The 24868-nt window shown below is 46.7% G+C and overlaps 1 pseudogene across 1 annotated transcript in view; it reads left to right on the top strand.

Moving 5' to 3' along the window:
* The window catches only part of LOC310779631 (solute carrier family 22 member 16-like), a 150421-nt pseudogene extending 126672 nt beyond the window's left edge, over nucleotides 1-23749 (top strand). The window contains exon 7 of the transcript in view: nucleotides 23402-23749. The product of the transcript in view is annotated as a solute carrier family 22 member 16-like (transcript). The remainder of the gene's footprint in view (nucleotides 1-23401) is intronic.
* Nucleotides 23750-24868: the final 1119 nt, after the last annotated feature.

The following is a 24868-nucleotide window of genomic DNA, read 5'->3' as shown; positions in this document are numbered from 1 at the left end:
TAACAGGTTTCAGGTGATCAGGCTGCCTGGGTAAAGTGGTGAGGTTTGTAACAGGTTTCAGGTGATCAGGCTGCCTGGGTAAAGTGGTGAGGTTTGTAACAGGTTTCAGGTGATCAGGCTGCCTGGGTAAAGTGGTGAGGTTTGTAACAGGTTTCAGGTGATCAGGGGCTGCCTGGGTAAAGTGGTGAGGTTTGTAACAGGTTTCAGGTGATCAGGCTGCCTGGGTAAAGTGGTGAGGTTTGTAACAGGTTTCAGGTGATCAGGGGCTGCCTGGGTAAAGTGGTGAGGTTTGTAACAGGTTTCAGGTGATCAGGGGCTGCCTGGGTAAAGTGGTGAGGTTTGTAACAGGTTTCAGGTGATCAGGCTGCCTGGGTAAAGTGGTGGGGTTTGTAACAGGTTTCAGGTGATCAGGGGCTGCCTGGGTAAAGTGGTGAGGTTTGTAACAGGTTTCAGGTGATCAGGGGCTGCCTGGGTAAAGTGGTGAGGTTTGTAACAGGTTTCAGGTGATCAGGCTGCATGGGTAAAGTGGTGAGGTTTGTAACAGGTTTCAGGTGATCAGGCTGCCTGGGTAAAGTGGTGAGGTTTGTAACAGGTTTCAGGTGATCAGGCTGCCTGGGTAAAGTGGTGAGGTTTGTAACAGGTTTCAGGTGATCAGGCTGCCTGGGTAAAGTGGTGAGGTTTGTAACAGGTTTCAGGTGATCAGGCTGCCTGGGTAAAGTGGTGAGGTTTGTAACAGGTTTCAGGTGATCAGGCTGCCTGGGTAAAGTGGTGAGGTTTGTAACAGGTTTCAGGTGATCAGGCTGCCTGGGTAAAGTGGTGAGGTTTGTAACAGGTTTCAGGTGATCAGGCTGCCTGGGTAAAGGATGTTTTACACGATGAGACTATAGGCACTCAGCATAATGATTGTTTTTCTCCACACTCACTCCCCCCCTCCACCCTTTTACATGCTCAATAGTCAGACTAGCCCTCAGTACCTCCACATATTTGTTATTAATTCATAAATTCTTCCGTAAGTCAGGCATTATGTGTTTAATCACAGTTGAGACACGTGTTGTGTGTAAGCTGCTTTATTCTGAGCTAATACAGGCATGGAGCCCCGCGGTGGCCGTTGCAACGGCCCATAACTTTCCTAATTTATGAGTTCTTTCATCACCTTGATCATGAAGACGCTCCTCGCTGAGCCAATGTTCTGTCTGATAGCAACGAGCCGGACATTTAATTCAACAAGTCTTGTACATCAGACACACGTGCTGCAGCCAAGACAATAAAAGTGCTCCATTCTCCCCGGAAACATAACCAGTGCTTAAAGGAACACTCTGCCCATTTTCAACCAGCTTTGTATCATTAGAACTTCAGTAGTATATCAGAAAACTGTAAACTGTTTTGAAGTCTGTCATTTAATTTGACAGTTATTGAGTGTTAAAGTGTGGACCAGTGACATCACTGGTCCACACTAACTCAAATTAATAACTCATTAACTCAAATCAACTCTCAATAACTGTCAAACTAGATGAATGATGAATAGTTTGACAGTTATTGAGAGTTGATTTGAGTTAATGAGTTATTAATTTGAGTTAGTGTGGACAGTGATGTCACTGGTCCACACTCAATAACTGTCAAATTAAATGACAGACTTCAAAACCGTTTACAGTTTTCTGATATACTACTGATGTTCTAATGATACAAAGCTGGTTGAAAATGGGCAGAGTGTTCCTTTAAGTTATTTTCTCCACCTGGCAATAAACAGCACGGCCTCTGGAAAAGCACAACAAAATGGCTGCCCCGGCAACATGGCACCAGGCGGCATAAAGCACAGGGCCCCTCGCCACATTAGCATATTGAAAGGGGGGCTAATGAGATAGCTACCTGAGATAATTACTGCTCACGGCATCCTGCCTTCATCCCCTACCACAGGGAATCAGTTTAACCCCTCATCCACTACCACAGAGAACCAGTTTAACCCCCTCATCCACTACCACAGGGAACCAGTTTACCCCCCTCATCCACTACCACAGGGAACCAGTTTAACCCCCTCATCCCCTACCACAGGGAACCAGTTTAACCCCCTCATCCACTACCACAGGGAACCAGTTTACCCCCCTCATCCCCTACCACAGGGAACCAGTTTAACCCCCTCATCCCCTACCACAGGGAACCAGTTTAACCCCCTCATCCCCTACCACAGGGAACCAGTTTAACCCCTCATCCCCTACCACAGAGAACCAGTTTAACCCCCTCATCTCCTACCACAGAGAACCAGTTTAACCCCCTCATCTCCTACCACAGGGAACCAGATGGGTGGATAGATGAATGGATGGATAGACGGACATAAGATGCACACAGGGAAAAACAATCATTTGTATTATTGTAGCATTTTCAACAGCATATCAGTTGACATTCAACAAGTCAACTGTTTGGCTTTGTCTGTACAGTAGATGTTGTTTTAACAGCTTATTAGTTGAGATTCAATAAACAGATTGTGTTTGCTTCCCGTTGCACACACCTGCACCTGGTGTAATGTAGTATTGAATGATCACATGTACTTTATAGATCATCTGTTAACTCATTGAGTGCCAATGACGTCTAAAGACGTCAATTCAAATAGTAACGTAGAGTGCCAATGACGTCTAAAGACGTCAATTGCGTTTTTTGACGGTGGGACGTGGCTCAAAGCCTGATGCATCTCCTGTGAAAGTATGGGGGATTTTGAAGGTGTATAAGCTATTTTACGGACCCATTAGGTGGCGACAGTGCTCTCCAGATTTGAGAAAGGTGAGGAAAAACAGCAGAAAAAGCTGTGATGAAACGGAAACCGATGCATGCTGGAGCCAGAGCGGCACAGATTGCTCTGGCTGGAGCTAACGTTACCTGCGAACAGCAGCCAATCCGCTCCCACAACTGAGCCCCTCTGTCTCTGCTGTGATAGTTTCTCCACATGATTAGCTGCCAGAAAAGAAAACCAAAGCCAAACCATTCTCATGAGAATGGTTTGGCTTTTTGGTGTCGCGCTGGGAGCCGGCGCACAACGGCAGAGCGCTCCGAAAATAGACTCTGGGTGCAGCTCACTTTGAAACGCGCAGCAGAAAGCCCATAATCGGACGCAGCTTCATCCCAGCTCACAACCGAAACCCCAGAAACGTCAGACGAACTCAGCGAGCCCAATCCAGACTCCCCCGACGAGCGGCTGCCATCCGAACGTGGATCCGCAGGCAGCAGAGACTCGCCACCCGACGCAGGCAGCAGAGACTCGCCTGACACACGCAGCAGAGCCACCAGAGACACTCCCACGGAGGAGGAGTTTGCAGTTGAGGGGGGTGGGGGTGCTGTTTTATTGAAGGAAATTACTGTTCAGATGTTTCAGGTCAGAAAATATTAGCTTCAGAGTCAGTGATTTGCTTGAAATGCTTCATTTCACAAAAGGCTCATTATCTCAGCTTCTAGTTTGAAACGTCTGTTTTTGGTGAAATCAACCTATCTTCTCCGGCTGATAACTAAAGAACGGAAAATGATATCAATAAACTTTTTTTTGCTGATGATACAAGAGAGTCTCATCGTTCTTTGGGCGTGTTCGGTGTTTACATAGTAATATCACACAATATTCTGTGGGTCTTGAGTTATCACTGAAAACGCTCTGAAAGGGCTGGCACTGGGAGCATCCGTTTTCCAAAAGTGGCTGGCACTCAATGAGTTAAACACCTTCTTGAATGTCAGCTACAGTAGTAAGCAGTCGACATGTTACAAATCCTCTGTAGACTGTCTGACGGTGGACTCTCCAAATAATGTGTTACCCACTCATTTGAGCTCCTGTTGTGTTTACACACAGATCGCTCCACATTAGCGCAGCACAGACAGTTGTTGTTGTTGTTGTTGGCGGCCCATGCATCTCAATGGCTGTGACTTAGCCTGAGTATATTTACATAATACATTCAAACATCCTTTCCCTTGCCAAAATGTTCCCCTCGCTCTATTTGCATCCTTCAAAATGGTTTCCCGTCCATGAGGCTCCTGGCAGGTCGTTTTTTCACAAAGATGTTGCTATCTGAGTCTGTCGGGCCTGAGCCTGAGCCTGAGCCTGTTTGAGTTATTTGTCTTTCTCTATGTATATTATTTGGAGATTTGGAGATTAATTGCTTTTACAAATTGTTGTTGTTGTCGTTGTTGATGTGGCCAAATATCTCTGACCAACTCTGGAGCTGGTTTGGATAGGGCTGGTATGATATCGTTGATATCCCTCCCTGATCGTTCACCTCAGTGGTTGCTGTACCTGGGCTGATCGTATCCTCTGAACTGAAGCTGTGTTTCGCCCCACCCACCTCCCCAGTCCACCACCAAAGTCTTGACTCCTGAAGAATTCCCTATGAGGGCGAGGGGGGGGGGGGGTTCTCTATTCTAGTCTGAGCAGATGCCCTCCTCTCTCATCACAAGAAGAGGGGCATCTTACCACGGAGTCATTACGCCAAAACTAGTTGCCCTGCTATTTGTGAATCAAGCTTGCTTGTCAAATTTTACCCACTGGTCTCTCATATTTGAAATGACAATAAATCCCGACTTGTAAAATGTTTATGCCTGCTGGCATGCTGTAACTGCTGCTCTGCTGGCATTCCCTCTCTTTTTTTTTCCGGGGACGCCCGAAAAATCCGCAACGCGGCAATCACTCAAACCGCTGGGCGTCATATTTCATCCTCGTCTTGTCTCGCACAAATAAATTAAACGGTTATATCTTGACTGCTGAGGAATTGCGTTGCATCGTTATAAATGACGGTGGGTTGCGACCACCAGTGGGCGGCGAACCTCAGTGTGTTTCGCCCGAGCGGCCGGGCTGCACGCGTCGCAATAAGAGACGTAGAGCGGCGCTAGATTCACAGTACATTGGAGCCAGCGTGCAAAGATTAACAGCGTCTGCTTCCATTCTCCTCAGTGTAATTTGTAAAGACAGCTATGAACAGTCTAAAGCTGTAATCCTCAAAGCAAAGAGACGCCACGTGGACCACCAACATTCAGGTTTCATCTCCAGTTCTCCAAAAAGACAAAGAAAAAGACCTGACCCGTCCATCTTATTAATGGATCACAGCACATAGACGCCGTTCTCCCTTTCAAAGTATCATTTGGATTTTTGCAATATTTATTTTTCAGTAGCCAATGAGGAAAAACATCCAATCACTCAGGAGGAGGAGGAGGAGGAGGAGGAGGAGGAGGAGGAGGAGGAGGAGGAGGAGGAGGAGGAGGAGGAGGAGGAGGAGGAGGAGGAGGAGGAGGAGGAGGAGGAGGAGGAGGAGGAGGAGGAGGAGGCTCGCACATACAACAGTACGACACTGAAGAAAGCATGTGAGCATGTGTCTCCTCCTGGGAAAGGGAGGGAGAGGAGGAGGGGAGTGTGTTTGAGTGTGAATACAAAGAGAGAAATAAGAGAAAAATCCACAGAGATGAAAGGTTCCGGGAGAACAAAGAACGCGTGTCAAGTAGGTGATGCTTGTATGTGAGCATTGTTTGTATGCGTGTGTGTATGTGCATGCGTGCGCATGTGTGTGTGCCCAGTGCATTGATAGTGTAATAGATCTGGATATACTGAGCTGATTGGGATTTGATATCAGAAAATGAGGCTTGAATCTCCCGCTTCCTGTTCATCGTTGATTGGTTGAATCGATTCATTCTACACGGAAGTACGGGGAGAGGGGGCGGCTGCCCCTAGCGGTTGCCAGGGGAGTTTCCGAATTTGCCCTGTCTCTCTTATCGCCGTAATGCATTATGGGTAGTCTGTTACTTTGGCTAATGCTAGCGGCTAACGTTACTTACTTTACATTGCAGTAAAACGCCACTGAAGGACCAAATTTATTTCACTTTCGGACGCCCAGCGTTAGTTAGTTGTTTATAACGTGACTATATTTATAACGTTTATAACGTATGTACTCTGGTTTCTGGGCTGAATCCAATGGTCTGAATACAGATAAGAAGGCTTAAGGCTTTATCTAACGGTATTTAATGGTCCGCCATGTTATGAATGTTAGATGTATGGTTATGGTATCTATATAGTTACGTGTGTCTACTAACAGTATTAAAATATCATAAACTAACGCTATTTTCTGATAATTTGCTTAACTATTACTTGCTATCTGATGCCTTGCGGCACATTGCTGCCTCTACCGGTCGGAAGTATTACTGTTCTTATTATCCGATGTTTGTCGTCTATTTTCCTCGAAATGGGGCTATAATTTAGAAAACGGAGCGCGTGAGAGCATGAAAAAGACTTTAAATTGTTTTTTCAGACCATAAACTTATTTGGAAAGTGTTTATTTAAGACAGACCGAGAGAGAAGTTGGCTCGTTTCCCATAGAGTTGAATGCATGTTCCTGGGGAGTGCTACACAAACTGCGCCCCCCACTGGCCATTTGTAATAATGCAATTTCCGCATAGGCGTCAAAACGAGGGAGGCTGAATTGGGCACTGGCCCAGTGTAACGAGTTTGGTTGTGTATAAGCTCACATCTCATTAGCGTGCAAAAGTGCACGATATTTATAGAGCTCAACAGTCACATGACTTTTCGTGACGTTTCCCGCCCTGGAAGTAAGTAAGTACCCCGTTCATTTCAGCCATAGACATTTCGAAAAATCTTTATATCACGAGTTTTAAGGCTGGACCATAAAACATTCGGTTTGAGCAAATACAAAAAATAACAACGGGAAAATGAAAACTCCTTATCTGGGGAGGGAAAAATTGAGAAAATGAATGGGGAAATTACTTCCGGGGCGGGAGACGTCATGAACAGTCATGTGACTGTTGAACTCTAGTAGCTTTAGCTTTAGCTTGCTATGTCCCAAAAGCACACAGTAGTACTAGGCATATTTGCGACTGTTACACCAGGAAAGACACAGTTGCGGGGGATGCGATAGCCGAACAGTGAGTAAATCAAAGACGATGAAAACAAGGGGGGTCAAATCAAACGGGTTTCCCTTTACTTCCTGCGTATCACAGTGCATCCTTCCATTTTGATCTCACCTTGCAGCCAATCCCTGCTGTTTTCAGGTCACCCTTTCGCATCTCATTATACATCTCCCCTCCCTTTATACGTCCACCTCGCACCCAACATCCTTCTTTGGCGTTTGCATCGCCCGAGGCCGACGTTCATTACGCCGCTCGGCAGGCTCATTGCAGGTCTATTAGGTTGATTTGACTGAAGAACGAGTGAATGTGTCAAGACAGAGAGGGATAGAGAGGGAGAGAGAGAGAGAGGGGGAGAGAGAGAGGGAGAGAGAGAGGGGAGAGAGAGAGGGGGAGAGAGAGAGGGAGAGAGATGGAGTAATGTGGCTATATGATGGCTGTTTGCTAAGTGTAGGGCCAGGCCTCTGCTCTGATGGGCCCTGGTGCCCCATAGCTCTCTGATGGGCCCTGGTGCCCCGTAGCTCTCTGATGGACCCTGGTGCCCCATAGCTCTGCAGCTTACAGAAGCTGTTCATTAGCAACCACAGCTTATTACCAACAGCTGGTGCTGGCCACTGCTCGAGGGCACTCACATACAGTAACACAATCACACACACACACACACACACAACACACACGCATGCACGCATCCTTGTACGTCTATCCTTATGAGGACCTTCCACTTAACTGCATTCATCCCCATAACCCCTACTGTATAACCTTAACATTAACAGTTCACTCAAAAATGAAAATGATGTCATCATTTACACATTTAGCTTGCCTGCACAATAAGAGAGAAAACCATTGAGCATTGACTTACTGTTACTGTACTGACATCAATGATTGTCTCTCCAGTTGTGCTGGTAATATTAATATATATGTGCTGGTTACTGTATATGGACAAACGTCACTTGTGTTTCAACTGGCATGAGGGCGAGGAGATAACACAACTGTTCCTTTAAAGGGATAGTTGTGATTCTTTTGACGTGTGGTTGTATGGGGTACTGTACTTACTAAAAGAAGGCTCACCTAAACAAATCAATGTGTACATGTACGCTATATTTTGACAATTTTCTGCGCTTTACTTTGCCGTCAAACAGCACTTTTATAATTCATCGCAGTTTCATGAACTTTTGTTAACCACAGACCTTATTTCATGCATTTATCCGAAATTCTCATTGACTTTTACACATAGGAACCAGCAAGGTCAGGGACTTCAGGGTGAGCCTATAATACATCGTCCCTGTGGTACTTATTCTTATTCTTATTATTAGGATAGATGAAGGATTTCTGCTATCAAATAGACCCAGAAATGGAAGATATATAACTAGTGTTTTATGTGGATCAAAATACAAATACAATTTTGTTTGTCTTTTGTCTTTTTCCTGAGCTACACTAAGGTGTGTTATGTTTCCTTTACCGTTTGGATTTGCCTGGTCAGTTTTTCGATCTATAATGAAAACTTGATATGCCATATTGAACGTTACACATTGTCGTTTAAATAAAAACACAAATTAAGCCTCAAAATTCAAACGACAAACAACACTATGAAACGCATCACTTTCTGTGTTACAGAGGTTTTTTCTGGGGAAGTTGCTTCCAGACACAGAGTGTTTAGAACTGCAAATGTAAAAGCTTTTATGAACTGGAAGAATAGAAATTAGACTGTTGTTTTCTTTATCCCAATTGTAAACTTAACCCTTAACCCGTAAACTAACCTTTTAAAGATGCAGGGGCGGAGTTACACTCTCAGTCCAGAGGGGGCGGACCATTCTCAGTGGGCCCTTACACAATTTGTCACTTATTGAGCCATGTAATATGTCCAAGAAAGCATACAGTGAAGCCACTACACAGACAAGCTTATTCTGAAGAAGAAAAAACAGGCTGCCAGTCCTGTTCAAATGCACCGAGGACAGCACACGGCGCTCTATACATGCATCAATTGTTGAATGGTTCAGCACCGCCACCGATGGACAGCGACAGGCTGTCAGCAGCCTGTCTGCCCCTGTCACTCTCTCTTTCTCTCTCTCTCTCTCTCACACACACACACACACATCAACACAGCACCATGGACAGTGCCACAGATTTATCAACAGTCACCTTCTGATATTTAAGCAGCACAAATGCTGACCATATATTTTTACCAATCATTTGCTCAAACAGATGAATAAAGTTTGACATTCCCATACAGAATTGCCATACAGACACACAGCCATATAGTCAAGCGGCACATCATAACCCACAGAACAAACTACAGGCTATTGCAAGCCTGCACAATTAACCAAGCACACACAGCAGTGTACAACACAAGCAGCAACAAACAACAGAAGCCCAGATCAGACTATTATTTCTTCATCAGTGTCTCCATTCATCTCATCCTCCTCTCCACCACCACCACCATCATCATCATCATCATCACTGATTTGCCTAACATCGTGGTCATCAACGTCATCAACATTGTCATAATTTCCACTTTCATCACAGACTACTGTGTCTTCATCAGTGTCTTCATTCATCCCATCGTCCTCTCCACCATCATCATCATCATCATCATTGTTTTCCAATTCCTGCATGTTGACCGCAGCCCCTACATGCTCCACCTCCTCCTACCTGCTCCACCTCCTCCTACCTGCTCCACCTCCTCCTACCTGCTCCACCTCCTCCTACCTGCTCCTCCTACCTGCTCCACCTCCTCCTACCTGCTCCACCTCCTCCTACCTGCTCCACCTCCTCCTACCTGCTCCTCCTACCTGCTCCACCTCCTCCTACCTGCTCCACCTCCTCCTACCTGCTCCTCCTACCTGCTCCACCTCCTCCTACCTGCTCCACCTCCTCCTACCTGCTCCTCCTACCTGCTCCACCTCCTCCTACCTGCTCCACCTCCTCCTACTTGCTCCTCCTACCTGCTCCACCTCCTCCTACCTGCTCCACCTCCTCCTACCTGCTCCACCTCCTCCTGCCTGCTCCTCCTACCTGCTCCACCTCCTCCTACCTGCTCCACCTCCTCCTACCTGCATGACCCTCCTACCTGCTCCACCTCCTCCTACCTGCTCCACCTCCTCCTACTTGCTCCTCCTACCTGCTCCACCTCCTCCTACCTGCTCCACCTCCTCCTACCTGCTCCTCCTACCTGCTCCACCTCCTCCTACCTGCTCCACCTCCTCCTACCTGCTCCACCTCCTCCTACCTGCTCCACCTCCTCCTACCTGCTCCACCTCCTCCTACCTGCATGACCCTCCTATCGGCTAACATTTCCACTTGCTTCGCCTTCTTTGCTCGGAGGAGTAGTAGTACACTTGCCAGTCGCCGTGTGTGTGTGCGTGCGTGCGTGTGTGTGTTTGCGTGTGTGTGTGTGCGTGCGTGTACGTGTGTGTGTGTGTGTGTGTGTGTGTGTGTATATGCACGTATATCTGTGTGTGTGTGGAGACATAGTCGATCAACTAACATTCCTGGACCTAATGTTGTCATCCTATGTGATAAACCCCACTCATCTCACACCAAAGTAGACTTAAAGAAATCCTAGAAAGTAGTTGGCCCAGATTTGCCTTTGTATTAGCCAGGCTTAAGTGATTTAAGCACAGGTATCCAGTGTCAGTATATGCAAGGCAGATAGATACCTACATGACAGGCTAGACACAGAGCTGCACACATATTGTATCCTCATCCCCGAATCACACTCTGCCTGGCTCCAGTCCAGCTGACATCATCACAGCTCTAAAGCTGCTATCAGATTATTTACTCCCGTTTCAGATGTGATCTGTTCAGTGCTAATGTAGAAATCTGATTCTGTTTGCTTTTCTATTTATTTCTCCCCACAGGAAGGAAAATATGTTACGGTATCTGTTTCTTAAGGGGGGGCAAAAAAAGAAAATCTGATTGGAACCAGCAAGGTAAATCCTAACTAGGCTATATGATTCAGTGACAGGTTTGTGTGATCTCCTCTACCAGTGCCAGTGCTTCTTATTGCTTAATAATAATAATAACCATACGAATAATAATCATCATAATAATAATAAGCATCATAAACATCATAATAATCATCATAATAATAATATGCATAATAATCATAATACGCATAATAATAATCATAATTGTTGATGATTATATAGCGCTGTTCAAGACCCCAATGTGTTCTTAAGGGTGTGTGTGTGTGTGTGTGTGTGTGTGTGTGGGTAACTCGACTCATCCAGCACCAATGTGTAGCACCTACCTGGGTGATGCACGGCAGCCAGTTAGCAGCAGAACGCTCACCACACATCAGCTATCACGGTGGAGAGTTGAGGACTGAAAGAGCCAATTAGATAATGAGGGATGATTAGGTGGCCATGATGGAAGGTAGGCCTGTGTGGGAATTTAACCAGGGCACCGGGGTTACACCCCCCAGGGCACCGGGGTTACACCCCCCAGGGCACCGGGGTTACACCGCCCAGGGCACCGGGGTTACACCGCCCAGGGCAACGGGGTTACACCGCCCAGGGCACCGGGGTTATACCGCCCAGGGCACCGGGGTTATACCGCCCAGGGCACCGGGGTTATACCGCCCAGGGCACCGGGGTTACACCGCCCACCCAGGGCACCGGGGTTATACCGCCCAGGGCACCGGGGTTACACCGCCCAGGGCACCGGGGTTATACCGCCCAGGGCACCGGGGTTACACCGCCCACCCAGGGCACCGGGGTTACACCGCCCAGGGCACCGGGGTTACACCGCCCAGGGCACCGGGGTTATACCGCCCAGGGCACCGGGGTTACACCGCCCAGGGCACCGGGGTTACACCGCCCAGGGCACCGGGGTTACACCGCCCAGGGCACCGGGGTTACACCGCCCAGGGCACCGGGGTTACACCGCCCAGGGCACCGGGGTTATAAACCCCGCCCAGGGCACCGGGGTTACACCGCCCAGGGCACCAGGGTTACACCGCCCAGGGCACCGGCGTTACACCGCCCAGGGCACCGGGGTTACACCGCCCAGGGCACCGGGGTTACACCGCCCAGGGCACCGGGGTTACACCGCTCAGGGCACCAGGGTTACACCCCTATGCTTGCGATAAGTGCTGATGGGATCTATAATGACCACAGAGTGTCAGGACCTCGGTTTAACGTCTCGCCCGTAGGACGGTGCTCACTCACAGGACAGAGTCTGTCTCTGGCATTGGGGATGGGGATATTATTCATGAGACCAGAGGGAAGAGCACCTCCTACTGGTCCTCCGACATCGCTTCCAGCACCAGATGGTCTCGCATCCAAGGACTAACCACAGTCAGACCTGCTTAGCTTCCCCAGCGGGCCAGCCGTGTGACACATGAGCCACGGTTCTGGCAGAATGTGTGTGATTAACTAGATGAGATAGGCAGAATGTGTAGGAGATCTATAGAAAACCATATCTTACCGCTTAAAGGTCATGTTTCTTAATTGTCTTAATCAGTGCAGTTAGAGAGCTCTTATCAATAAGTGCGGTGCTTTGAAAGATCCTATGGCTATACGCTTATTTGTATTTAATGTGGATTCCAGTAGCGATCCTCCACTAATCTGGCATGTTATTTAATAAACTTGCATATGGAATTATAGATCCTGTCATGCCACACAAGCAATGTTTGCAATGCTTTTGTGATGTCTTCCAGTTTCACTGCTTATAATTGCATTACATGCATTAGTGCAATCTGTGTTTGTCTTTTCGCAGCACATGGTTTCACTTAGGATAAACACGGACACGATTTATTTTTTGATGTTTGTCATTTCATGGCTTTCACAGCCGAGATGAATGGATGCAGCCTTTTCTTTGCCGTAAAGTGTCTTTGATTACTATTAATAGCGTGCGTTTGAACTCATTCGGCTTGTTGAAATGTGCAGTTGGGTGTAATGGTGACATTACGCTGCCGTTTCTCTTTTTGTTGTTGTTTGTGTGTGTTGTTGTTTTTTTAATGCCCGGATGAATCATTCCACTCAGGTTGTAATGCAGTGCTCATCTCGGCATAAATTGCGTCTTTGAAGCACGACAGCGGCGGTGACAATGCATGGAAATAAAATGAACAACAGCCGATATATTTCTTTTTTCATTGTGCGCCATATCGCATCAGCATGCGCGCTCTATAATCCGTCCCTGTGTGTATGTCCTTTCATCACTCGATAGCGATAACTTCTGCAAAGTAGGAGAAACGGTGAGAATAGTGTGGGGAAAAAGACCGAAAACATCAGTTCTTTGCAAGTTGTCCTCTTGTTATGGACCTTTTGGACTCGGTCATAATATGGTCCATCTCCATCACCCAGTGTGATGAGATGCCATGGGCTTTGACACCACAGTAAAGCCAACTCAGCAGCCATGTTTATATCTTCTCCCACCTCGTAAACCGGAAAGAATGGAAACATCCGCCGCAACCGCTACAGGGGCCAGGAGGCTAGTTGGTCCTGTAGCGCGGTCGAGGCTGCGGCATCGCTGATCTGTTGTTTTTCTTGTGGCATTTGATAGGGCCTTGGCTTGTGGGCTTGTGGTCACAGAATGTGTCAATGTGTCCTGGATGGATGGATGGATGGATAGATGGATGCTCATGAATTCAGATTGTGTGATTTGGTTAAAGAGATATAGTAGTTTGGGGGAATTTGACCGTTTTCCCCCACTTTCCCAGAGTCAGAAACAAATAGATGCTTTCAGACAGACCTTTCTATCCAGTTGGTTTAGTCTGAAGTCAAACAGCAACATCAGGCTATCTTGGCTCAATTGTTGAGTGTCTATGGGATCAAATAACATCATCATGATACCATAGGCATCCACGAATTGAGCGAGGGGGGGGGGGCTCCTTTTTCCAAGCTTTGTCTTGGGACAGGCCCACAGTCACAGACTTTGAAAACCTGTGATTTAGACCAAACAATTCTACGTAAAAAAAAAAAAAAGTGCTTGAAAACCTGTGATTTAGACCAAACAATTCTACGTAAAAAAGAAAAGTGCTATCTATGCATGCGTGCTTCCTTCAGCTTTTTTCCCCCGGTGGCGCAGCGGGTGGAGTGCAGCATCCAGCCGGCTCGTACGAAGGTGATGAATGGGGGGCCGGTGGCCCCCGAGTGTTATCAGCACTGCTAGAGCTGCAAACTAGGAGAACACGGGCTAGGCTTTAGGATAGGACACACCCGGGGAGCGCCAGGCTAAGGCTGATATATCGCCAACGACAATGTGCCATTCATGTTGTAAGGGCCGGGGAGAACATTGAGAGAGCATCCACTATAAAATACCCACAATGCACAGCGATTTCTAGTGAACAGCGAATGTACCCTACGTTTTCGCCGGTATACCACAATGCAATGCGGTGATATTTACCGAAGGAGAAGAATAAAGTCGTTAGCTCGCGAGCTAACAAGCTTGTGAGCTACTTGACCAGCAAAGCTTGCTATTAGGAAACAGCACCATAGTTGACAAAACCACACATGCACGTAATTAGAATTTCAACGATTCATTTAGGATTTAGCAGTCAAAACATGCAACATCAATACTACCTGAGGACATCTCAATCTGCTCGTGAGCTCAGTTGTTTATGTGATGGTGGGCGTGGATTGCTTGTATCACATGATAAACACTATATGGGGAATAGTGAATGAGTGAATGAGTGATCGATTCCGAACGCGGCTTATGTATATGAAGAGAGAGAGAATCTATGTTTGTATGCATTTAATCGCTCATACCAAATGCTGTGCGTGTGACATTGAGTGTACAGCATGGCGAGGTGAAGTGCATTCCACACCGCGGCGGCCATGATGGGAGTTTTTACTAGTGTGTGTGTGTGTGTGTGTGTGTGTGTGTGTGTGGGGGCGTGCACGAGCGTGTGTAATTTATAGATGTGCTTGTTAAAAAAAGGCATGGCATGCGGCTGCTGTGAAACGACCAGCCAATTAAATCCAATCTGTTCCACAGGTCCACAGGACAAATGACATCATAAAAGTGCGTCACCCTGGCAGCGCCGATACGGCACGCGAGCACGCGCGCACACACGCACACGCACACACACACACACACACACACACACACACACACACACACACACACACACAGTATGACATTCACCTCCTTCTCTCTCTCTCTCTCTCTCTCTCTCTCTCTCTGTGTCTCTCTTCCTCCCTCTCTTGTCTTTATCATGACTTCCTTCTTGGAACAAACTATCCCTCGGAGCAATAAGATCTCACTACATCGGCCGTTTTGTGGCGAGATAAAAATCAAATGTAATGCAAAGATATGAACACCCGGTGTTACATAATACAATAACAAGAGAGAGGCTGTAATCGCTCTCGTTTTCAGACAAGCTAATCTCGCTCTTTCAAAGTTACTTTTCAAAATATTAGATAATGGAGAAACAGTGGGATTCAATATATGCCCTGTAATTAGGCTGCATTTTATTCCTTCTCTTTCATCCCTCTCTCTCTTTCTCTCTCTCTCTCTTTCTCTCTCTCTCTCTCTTATTTAAAAAGGCTTCTGTATTTATCCTCCTTCTCAGACCCCTTTCTCTTATTATCTCATGCTGGATGGTCACAGTTGTTTTAGTTACAGTAGGTGGTTTGAATCCTAGTACAAATGCATGTGTCCTAAATAAGCACCCGGTCTCCCCAATCTGCATACAAATAACATGACTTTACACATTGCGTGCAGTGGGATATGCCATTTGACAATTTTGCATGCAGGTGTCCTCGCCTCGGACACTTGTCCAACAAGATGAGTGTAAAGCTAGTCAGGATGAGAACACTTGTTTTCCGGTCTACTTTCACAATAAAAGCCCCTGCAACACGACCCATTTGAAAACGGTTGTACTTGTAACGGTCAGTTTTCTCAGGTTTTCCCCCTGTTTTCTTCCCAGTTGTACGTGGCCAATTCCCCCTGCTGTCCCAGTCATTGCTCCACCCCCTCTGCCCTCTGGGTTCTTGTAGACTAGCACGTGCTACCTAGCCTGGTTAAAACCGTCCTAAACCTGATCTCACATTCTGTTTCGCTCAACGCATCAGTCTGCACTCCAAGCCGTCCACAGTCATTTCAGTGACTACTTGCCTTGACAGACAACTCCTTCAGCCAATCAGCATCACCAAATCCAGTCCTTCGGCCAATCAGCATCGGAGCCAGTCAACTCCAAATCCACTCGGAAGAACGGCGAAAATGTCTTTTTCGCAGAGAAACTCCGCTGGTACATATTCCTGTTCTTGTTACGCCTCCGCCCGGCGACAGCCGTTGCCAGAGGCATTGTTTTCGAGTTGTCTGTCCAAGACAAATTTCCTCTCAGGACAAATAAAATAATCTTGAACCTTGAACGCGATATCTCAGGAACGCCTCGATGGAATTGCTACGCCGGAGGTAACACGGGGGCTCGAACCTGCGACCTGTGCAACCTGTGTTGGTAGGCAGAGAATCCAACAAAAAAATTAAATAAATAAATAAAAATGAACTTAGAAACGAACCTCCGCTCTCTGCAGGGGAAAAAAGGGGGAATCTAACGCTACACTACACTGTGGTTTTTAGCTTTTACGCGGCACCTTTGTGCCTATCTTTTTTTTCTCCTTGCTTGGCACATTCACTCCATTTTCAGACACTGTTCACACATCAAGAGATATATTGTATTTCAGGCACTGTGTTCACACATCAAGAGATCGATTGTATTTCAGGCACTGTGTTCACACATCAAGAGATCGATTGTATTTCAGGCACTGTGTTCACACATCAAGAAATACATTGTATTTCAGGCACTGTTCACACATCAAGAGATAGATTGTATTTCAGGCACTGTGTTCACACATCAAGAGATCGATTGTATTTCAGGCACTGTGTTCACACATCAAGAGATACATTGTATTTCAGGCACTGTTCACACATCAAGAGATAGATGGTATTTCAGGCACTGTTCACACATCAAGAGATAGATGGTATTTCAGGCACTGTTCACACATCAAGAGATAGATGGTATTTCAGGCACTGTTCACACATCAAGAGATACATTGTATTTTCAGGCACTGTTCACACATCAAGAGATACATTGTATTTTCAGGCACTGTTCACACATCAAGAGATACATTGTATTTTCAGGCACTGTTCACACATCAAGAGATATATTGTATTTCAGGCACTGTGTTCACACATAGATGGTATCTTTTAAATAATAGAAGGTGAAGCAGAAAGCCAATTAGGGCAGCAACACATGGTGGTGTGTGCTGTAATACACATGCTGACAGACAGCGTGGTCCATCTCGTCACAGCCAGGCACACACTTCTTCCTTAATTTTCACCTCTTTTTTTGCTACATTCTTTTCTAATTAGCAGCAGCTCATTGAGGAGGAAGACAGCGACTCGCACACTTTATCTACCTCGTGTCACATGACTCGCACACATACAGAGAGCGGTATTTACCTCGTGTCACATGACTCGCACACATACAGAGAGCTGTGTTTACCTCGTGTCACATGCTAGAATAAGCCATATGGATAGCTGTGGAATGCTAGCAACAGAAGAATTACGATGATTAACATTTTAAACGGGTGCCGGCGTCGTTAACGGCCCGCCGAACACGGGGCGATAGCGGAAGCCGGCGCTTCCTTGCTTTCCGACGACGGTGTTTTCTCACCTGCCGGCCCGTGTAAATCTGAGGCGTGTTTTTCACGGCGCGATTGGAGGAAAAGAGGAGGGTGTCGTCGGCTCATTTCGAGGTGTGAAGGATGCCGATCCTCTCCCCCACGGTGATCCCCTGTTTTCGAGCGTCGCTTTTTGCATACTGTATAAGCAGTGTGGCACTCAGGAGTTTGAATGAGAGTGTGTTTAAGGGAGGGGACGGGCCGGAGGAGCGCGGTTTATAACTGTGATTGCCCACCGCTCATAATGAGACGCATTACGCAGCTGATGTTGTAAGATTAGGGTGACTTAAAAGGCACGAGCAGCCTTACAGATCAGGAGAGGGGGAGGGAAAGAGGGAGAGGGGGGGGGGGGGAGGGAAAGAGGGAGAGGGGGGGAGGGAAAGAGAACGAGATGAGAGAATGAGAGAACGAAGTGTGAGAGTCGGGCGGATGATGAGACAGAAGTGGAGAGATGCACATGAGAGAGAGAGACTGACAGAGAGAGGGAGAAACTGACTAATGGATTACTCCAGATCCTACTGTATGTTTGATTCATCTCGAAGGGCCTCCGAGAGGGGAGGGGCGAAAAGAAAGGACGACGGCCTGGAAGAGAAGAAAGGAAATATCTGCATTCCTGTGAGCGCGCGAGGCGAGGCGGAGACGCCCCGGGTTATTAAAGTGTTGACAGCCTCTGACAGCGATATGCCTCCATTTTGCTCGGCCCCATCATCAGTGCCTTGGCGTGAATGGAGAACAGGCCTGGATGTCTCTCCCTTATCATCAACACCTTCCCCCACCAGCCCACTTGTTTGATTGGATGGTGTCGGGAAGCTGATTTGCCGCACATTCCCATGTAACGTCGAGGGGTTTAAGATGCCCCCTTGCTGTGTATGGCTGTCTGCTATTGGAGGAAATGATATACAGTACAATGACAGAATCCATGCCTTTACTAAAGTAGGTTTACTGTGATATAGTGTGTCCCCAGACTCAAATATTATGTTGAATCACTGCGCTCCACAAACTACAGTATATCTATACTGTATATATAGAGTCTGTGCCACTTCACAGCCCCCGCTGCTGGTTTGAGGGGGGACAATTGGATGTGTGACAGGTCGTAGCACCAATGAGAGAGTGGTTAATTTTCAAAAGTCTACAGAGTCAGTTGGGTGGGCGCGCCTGATTGCTATAGTCGTTACTGATTCGTGGCCCCAGGATTCCGGGGGGAACCAATCACTGGCCAGGATTGCAACATCAGTTTGGAGCGAGCAGTGTCCCAGACACCCAGTGAGATCTAGGATTCTCATGGGTCTGGCGTTGAGACTAACTGTGATACTACTACCATACTATGAAGACGAGACAAAGTGGCTCTGTTTGACACTGTTTCATGTTTTCTACTGGCCTTTTCTTTCTTTCTTTTTCAGATTTCCTCCCTCTTTTCTCCCCAACTGTACTTGGTCAGTTCCCCCTGCTTTCCCGGTCGTTGCTCCACCCCTTCTGCCGATCTGGGGAGAGTAGCACATGCTTCCTCCGATACATGTGCACAGTCGCCAGCCACTTCTTTTCACCTGTCACCGGCAGGACGTAGCGTGTGGGAGGATCACGCTATTCCCCCCCCAGTTCCCCTCCCCCAGAACAAGCACTCCGGCCGGCCAGAGGAGGCACTAGTGCAGCGACCAGGACACCTACCCTTAATCGGGGCTTCCCAGGTAACACGGGGGCTCGAACCTGCGACCCTCGTGTTGGTACACTAGGCAGGGAATCTACCGCTGCACTGCGCGGACGCTCAATCAATGAGTAGGTACAGTTATTATTTTTATTATTATAACCTTTATTTAACCAGGTAGAGACAAATTGAGATACGAAATCTCTTTTACAATTGCGACCTGGCCAAGAAGGCAGCAAGTTACAGATCAGATCATACACACATTTACATACAAGATACAAAAACTAATTAAAACAGAGCACAGACTACACCAACACTGCATCAGAAGTAATAGTAAAAAGCATACGAAATAAAATCGTATATTACGATTTACATCCTAAAATCATAGTCATAAAATGATGATAAAAGAAGCATAAAGTGCAGAGGCATATTGTGCACAGAGGAGTCCAAATATTGCTACGAGAGGCATAAAGTGCATAAAGAGACAAAGTGCACAGTGGAAGTTTAAATGTTGCCACAGGAGCAGCTCGAGACAAGAACCTCTGACAACTTGTGTTTAAAACTGGACAACGAAATCAAAGAAACCAACTTAAAACGTGTCTGCAGGTCATTCCAGGACCAGGGACCAAAATAAGACAAGCTTCTTTTGCCAGCCTCAGTCCGTACAGGAGGCACTTTAAAGCGCAACCAGTTGGATCTGAGAATATACGAGGTAGTTATGGACACAAATTTAGAGCATAAGTAAGAGGGTAACTTACCCAGAATGGTCTTATACATGAGAATATACCAATGCTGCATCCTACGCATAGTCAGGGAGGACCATCCAACTAGATTGTACAAGATACAGTGATGGGTCCTGTAGCCTGAGGTGGAAATATATCTCAAAGCAGCATGAAAAAGTGGATCAAGTTTGGCCAGGGTAGTAGGACTCGTGAATCTATAGATAGTGTCGCCATAGTCTAACTGAGACATGAACAGGCTTGCCACCAGGCGTTTACGAGAAGGCATAGAAAAACACGATTTCAATCTATACAAGGAGCCCAAGGTGAATTTGAGCTTCCTGGACAGAGTTGCAATATGGTGTTTAAAATTTAGGTCCTTATCCAGCCAAAAGCCTAAATATTTATAAGTATCCACATACTCAATGGCTGTCCCTTCGAGTGTGTGGATAGCAAGCGGAGGAGCCACAGTGCTGCTATGTGCAAATAACATTGTCTTAGTTTTGCTGGCATTTAAGAGCAGCTTAGCTTCGTTAAGCTCGTGCTGCAAAGAGGTGAAATCAGATTGAAGATTGGCAATAGCAGCTTCACAGGAAGGAGCAGAGGAGTACAGAACAGTATCGTCCGCGTACATGTGGTACTGTGAGTATTTCAGACGGTCACAAATTTTGTTTACATATAGGAGGAAGAGAAGAGGCCCCAAGACGGAACCTTGGGGAACCCCTTTCTCCAAGACAACAGGATCCGAAACAACATTACCAAACCTTACAAATTGTGTGCGGTCGGACAAATAACTCTGAAACCAATCAGCCGCATTCTGACAGAAGCCCGCCTTCAAAAGAATGTCAATTAAAATAGCATGATCAACTGTATCAAATGCCTTGGTTAAATCAACAAATAACGCAACACAAACAGATTTCTTGTCAATGGCAGCCTTAATATCATCTAATACTTTAAGACTAGCAGAAACGGTGCTATGCCCAGGTCTGAATCCCGATTGCATAGGATTTAGTATATTGTTGGAGTCAAGAAACATTTTAATCTGGTCTGATACTAGAGACTCCAAAATCTTTGCTAAAGCAGAAAGATTAGAAATAGGTCTATAATTATTCATTTCAGCTGAGTCACCAGACTTTAACAGAGGTGTGACAAAGGCTTGTTTCCATAAGACAGGCAGTTTCTGAGAAGCAATAGAGAGATTGAAAATGTCTGTGATTGGTTGAGCTACAATCACAGCTGCCAGTTTCAGAAGAAAAGGATCAAGGCCGTCAGGCCCAGCAGTCTTCTTGGGGTCAAGTGTCTGCAGGGCATGCAGAACATCAGACACCAAGAAGGGCACAAAGTCAAACGCAGCATCGGAAGCAGACTGTGTAGAGTCAGCCGGTACGTGACTAGAGGTGTTACCAGTACCTTGCGATGTGTTTTGGCTTTGTTCAAAGATGTGACCAGACTTCTTAAAGTGGGCATTAAACATGTCAGACATGACTTTTTTATCAGAAACAAAAGAAATAGAGTCACTGGCTTTCAGTTTTTGCGGAAGGCTGGCAGCTTTGCCACCCCGTAGTGCCTTAATGGTTTTCCAGAATTTAGTGTGATCGTTAAAGCTGCTCGTGGTTAGAGTCAGATAATAATCTGCCTTAGATTTTCTAATCAGAGCAGTGCATTTATTTCTAAGTGTGCGGAAAAGCTGCCAGTCTTTAACAGCATTAGACTTTCTGGCCAGGGCCCATAGTTTATTACGATCATGAAGCAAATCAGCGAGTTCCTTCGAAAACCAAGGATTATCCCTGTTTTTGATCCTGTGTTTTCTGAAGGGTGCATGTTTATTTACAATCAGTAAGAAGTGATGTTGAAAAAAGGCAACAGCATCATCAACTAACGGGATTAAAGTTATTTGCTGCCAATTCACTCCAACTAAATCATGGAGGAAGGCCTGTTCGCAAAACTGTTTAAAAGAACGTCTTATTACTATTAAGCCAGCAGACTTTGGCAGCTTGGTGCTCCTGATACAAGCAATGGTACAATGATCACTTATATCGTCCGGGAACACACCAGCTGCCACATACTTATGGGCTGAATTAGTTAAGATTATATCTATCAAGGTGTCCTTACCAGGTTTAGCAGAATTGATTCTGGTAGGACTGCCTATAAGTTGAGTTAGGTTCATATCATCACATATGAGCTTTAGGCTAGCAGATTTATCGCTCATCCAATCCAAGTTCAAATCTCCAAGCAGGATCAATTCAGATGGAATTATATTGGCTAACAAGTCAGACAAGCTTGTGATGGACTCACTAACGGCTGATGGTGGCCTATAACAACCAATGACTGTAAGAGGGGTACCAGCTAGCATTATCTGAACAGCCAAAAATTCAAACTGCTTCGGAATTGTTATCGAATGGATTACAGTACCTTGAAATCTCTCAGCAACGTACACAGCAACACCACCAGCTCTGGCCTTACGATCAGTTCTAAAAACATTATAACCAGCAATATGAATGACACTGTCTGGGATAGTAGGTTTTAACCATGTTTCAGAAACAACCACAATGTCGGGCTTAGTAGTCAAAAACCAAGTTTTAAAGATGTCCAACTTTGGTACAAGGCTCCTAGCATTAATATGTAGGAATCCCAGACCATGCCTATTACTAAAATCGTTGGGAGTTGTAAGCTGATGAAGGTTTCCAGTGTAGGGCTCAGGGCCAGGATTACTATTCACATTACCAGAGGCTAAGAGCAGCAATACAATAAGCAATCTAGACATTGATTTTCTGGTATTCATTTTAGAATGTTCTTTTTCCTGAAGAGCAGCAGGGCCATGAAAGTTCCTAGAAAAGAGTGAGTCCAGGATTAAAAGGGCATAGGGCAGAGGACTTTTCATGGCATCAATTGGCACCATACTGAAGGAACAGTGTATGGGCTCCAAATGTGTAGTGGCGCGGTCCGAGTGGTGGAAATGATCAATAGGACCACATGATGGCAATCCGGTGGAATCACTATTATTTGATCTAACCAGAAAGCCAAAAAGGAGGACCAGCGACAACATGACTTTCAACATAATTGAGCTAGCTCAGACTAGCTGTCTGGTAGCTAGGAGTTACAGGCTTTGGAAGTCAATGAGTTCCTGGCCTAAATTACTGGAATTGCATTCATCACAATACACACAAATTACAAAAAGAAAAAGAAAAAGAAAAGAAAAGAAAATTGCAATCATCACAAGCAGATACTGAGGAGCTCTGAATCAGAGGGTTCCCCTCAGCCCAGTTAGATTGGAGCTCTGAATAACAGAGAGTTCTCCGCACTAACTGGCTTGATCTACCCTTAATTAATTAATAATTTATAAATTAATTAATTAATTAGGGCCACCTAACATTACTAGCCTAGCACGGGCTAGCTGTCCGGTAGCTAGGGATAACAGGCTTTGAGAAACAAAGAGTTCCTGGCTCATTGGGAGCTGAAAAAGTGAATACTAGCTTGTGCTATAGTCCCGCGATCATTTAGTTTGCTCAAATTGAGTGATATTACCGAACATTGAGGAAGAAGAAGCCTGCAGCAGTAAGCAGACACAGCGACAGGGGAGTTCCAGGGCAGAAGGGCAGGAGAAGGCCCGCTCCGGGGTCCGGGAAGCAGCAAGCCCCGTCAACAGCCCGACGACAGCAGGGTCTACCGGCGTGGAGAGGCACCTGGCCAGCAGTCAGCACGCCCGAGGTGACGGGCAGGAGGAAGGCGGCCCCGCACAGCAGCAGCCAGCACGCCCGAAGATGATGATGGAGAGGGCCGGAGGAAGGCCCCGCACAGTAGCAGCAGCCAGCACGCCCGAAGATGATGATGGAGAGGGCCGGAGGAAGGCCCCGCACAGCAGCAGCCAGCACACCCGGAGATGATGATGGAAGGGGCCCAGGGCAGAAGGAAGGCAGCTCCGCACAGCAGCAGCCAGCACACCCGACGACGATGATGTAAGGGGCCCCGTTCGGCTCCAAGGAGCAGCCGCCAGCAGTTAACCCGAGAGCTAACGTTAGCATCAAAGCGCCGCCAACGCTGGGTTGCGATGGAGGGCCGCCGCAGGCCACAGCAGCAGACGCCGTCTACCGCCCCGGCAACAAGAACAGACACCACCGGAGATCCAGAGGTGCAGCAGCTGCCGATAATCGATGATATAGGCTCGAGATGAACACTTCCGAGAGCCAGTGTTAGCACCACAGCTCCGCCAACGACAAGAGCAAGGCAGCCCCGCTACAACAGGCTATCGTTAGCAACGAAGCACCACCAACGCTCAATGGAGACGAGGGACCCTGGACCGCAGCAGCAGTCACCGTCTACAGCCCAGGAAACAGGCCAGCCACAGCGGTGGATCCGGAGGTGCAGCAGCAGCAGCAGCCAACAAGCAAATCGGCAAACCGGGCTCAAAGTCAAAGAGCTGACGCTGGAACAGAACACCGCTCCGCCAACAGAGTTAGCAGCTCAGGCTACAGCCCGGCCGACAGCAGCAGAGCCACACTGGTGAGACTTAAAGTTCGAATAGTGGTCGTTTAAAGTTAAAATTAACAGGCCAATAGGCTAGTTAAAAGCAGTAGACTTAATGAGACAAAACTAAAAACTTCCAGTAAGCAGTGGGGGTAGTCAGAGCGTAAAACAAACATTTAAAACAGAGCGACAAACTAGCATGCAATCTGACGTGCCGCCATCTTGGAGAAGCTCTGTCATTGGCTCCGACCATGTCAATCAGAGTGGCTGATTAAACGGTTTTAAGGTACGACATTCAGGCGAAGAACCCGATGCAAAGCAGTGGGTGGTAGTCTGCCTCCAAAGTATTCACCCAGACCATGGTATAACATCACTTAAAAACACTTCATGTGGTGTTACCAATAATTCAATATTGAATTCAATCTTTAGCAACGGTATTGGAGTAGTAGGAACACATGACATCGGGAATTGGTTTGCACTTCCCCTTCTTACTCGCAGTTGCTTTCATACCGTTTCTTTCATAGTGTGTGCCGTGCGTA

This window comes from Poromitra crassiceps, assembly GCF_964638095.1.
Source record: "Poromitra crassiceps genome assembly, chromosome: 7".
Taxonomy (NCBI): domain Eukaryota; kingdom Metazoa; phylum Chordata; class Actinopteri; order Beryciformes; family Melamphaidae; genus Poromitra; species Poromitra crassiceps.
The sequence above is the reverse complement of the archived record's forward strand: the minus strand, read 5'-3'. Positions and strand labels throughout refer to the sequence as shown.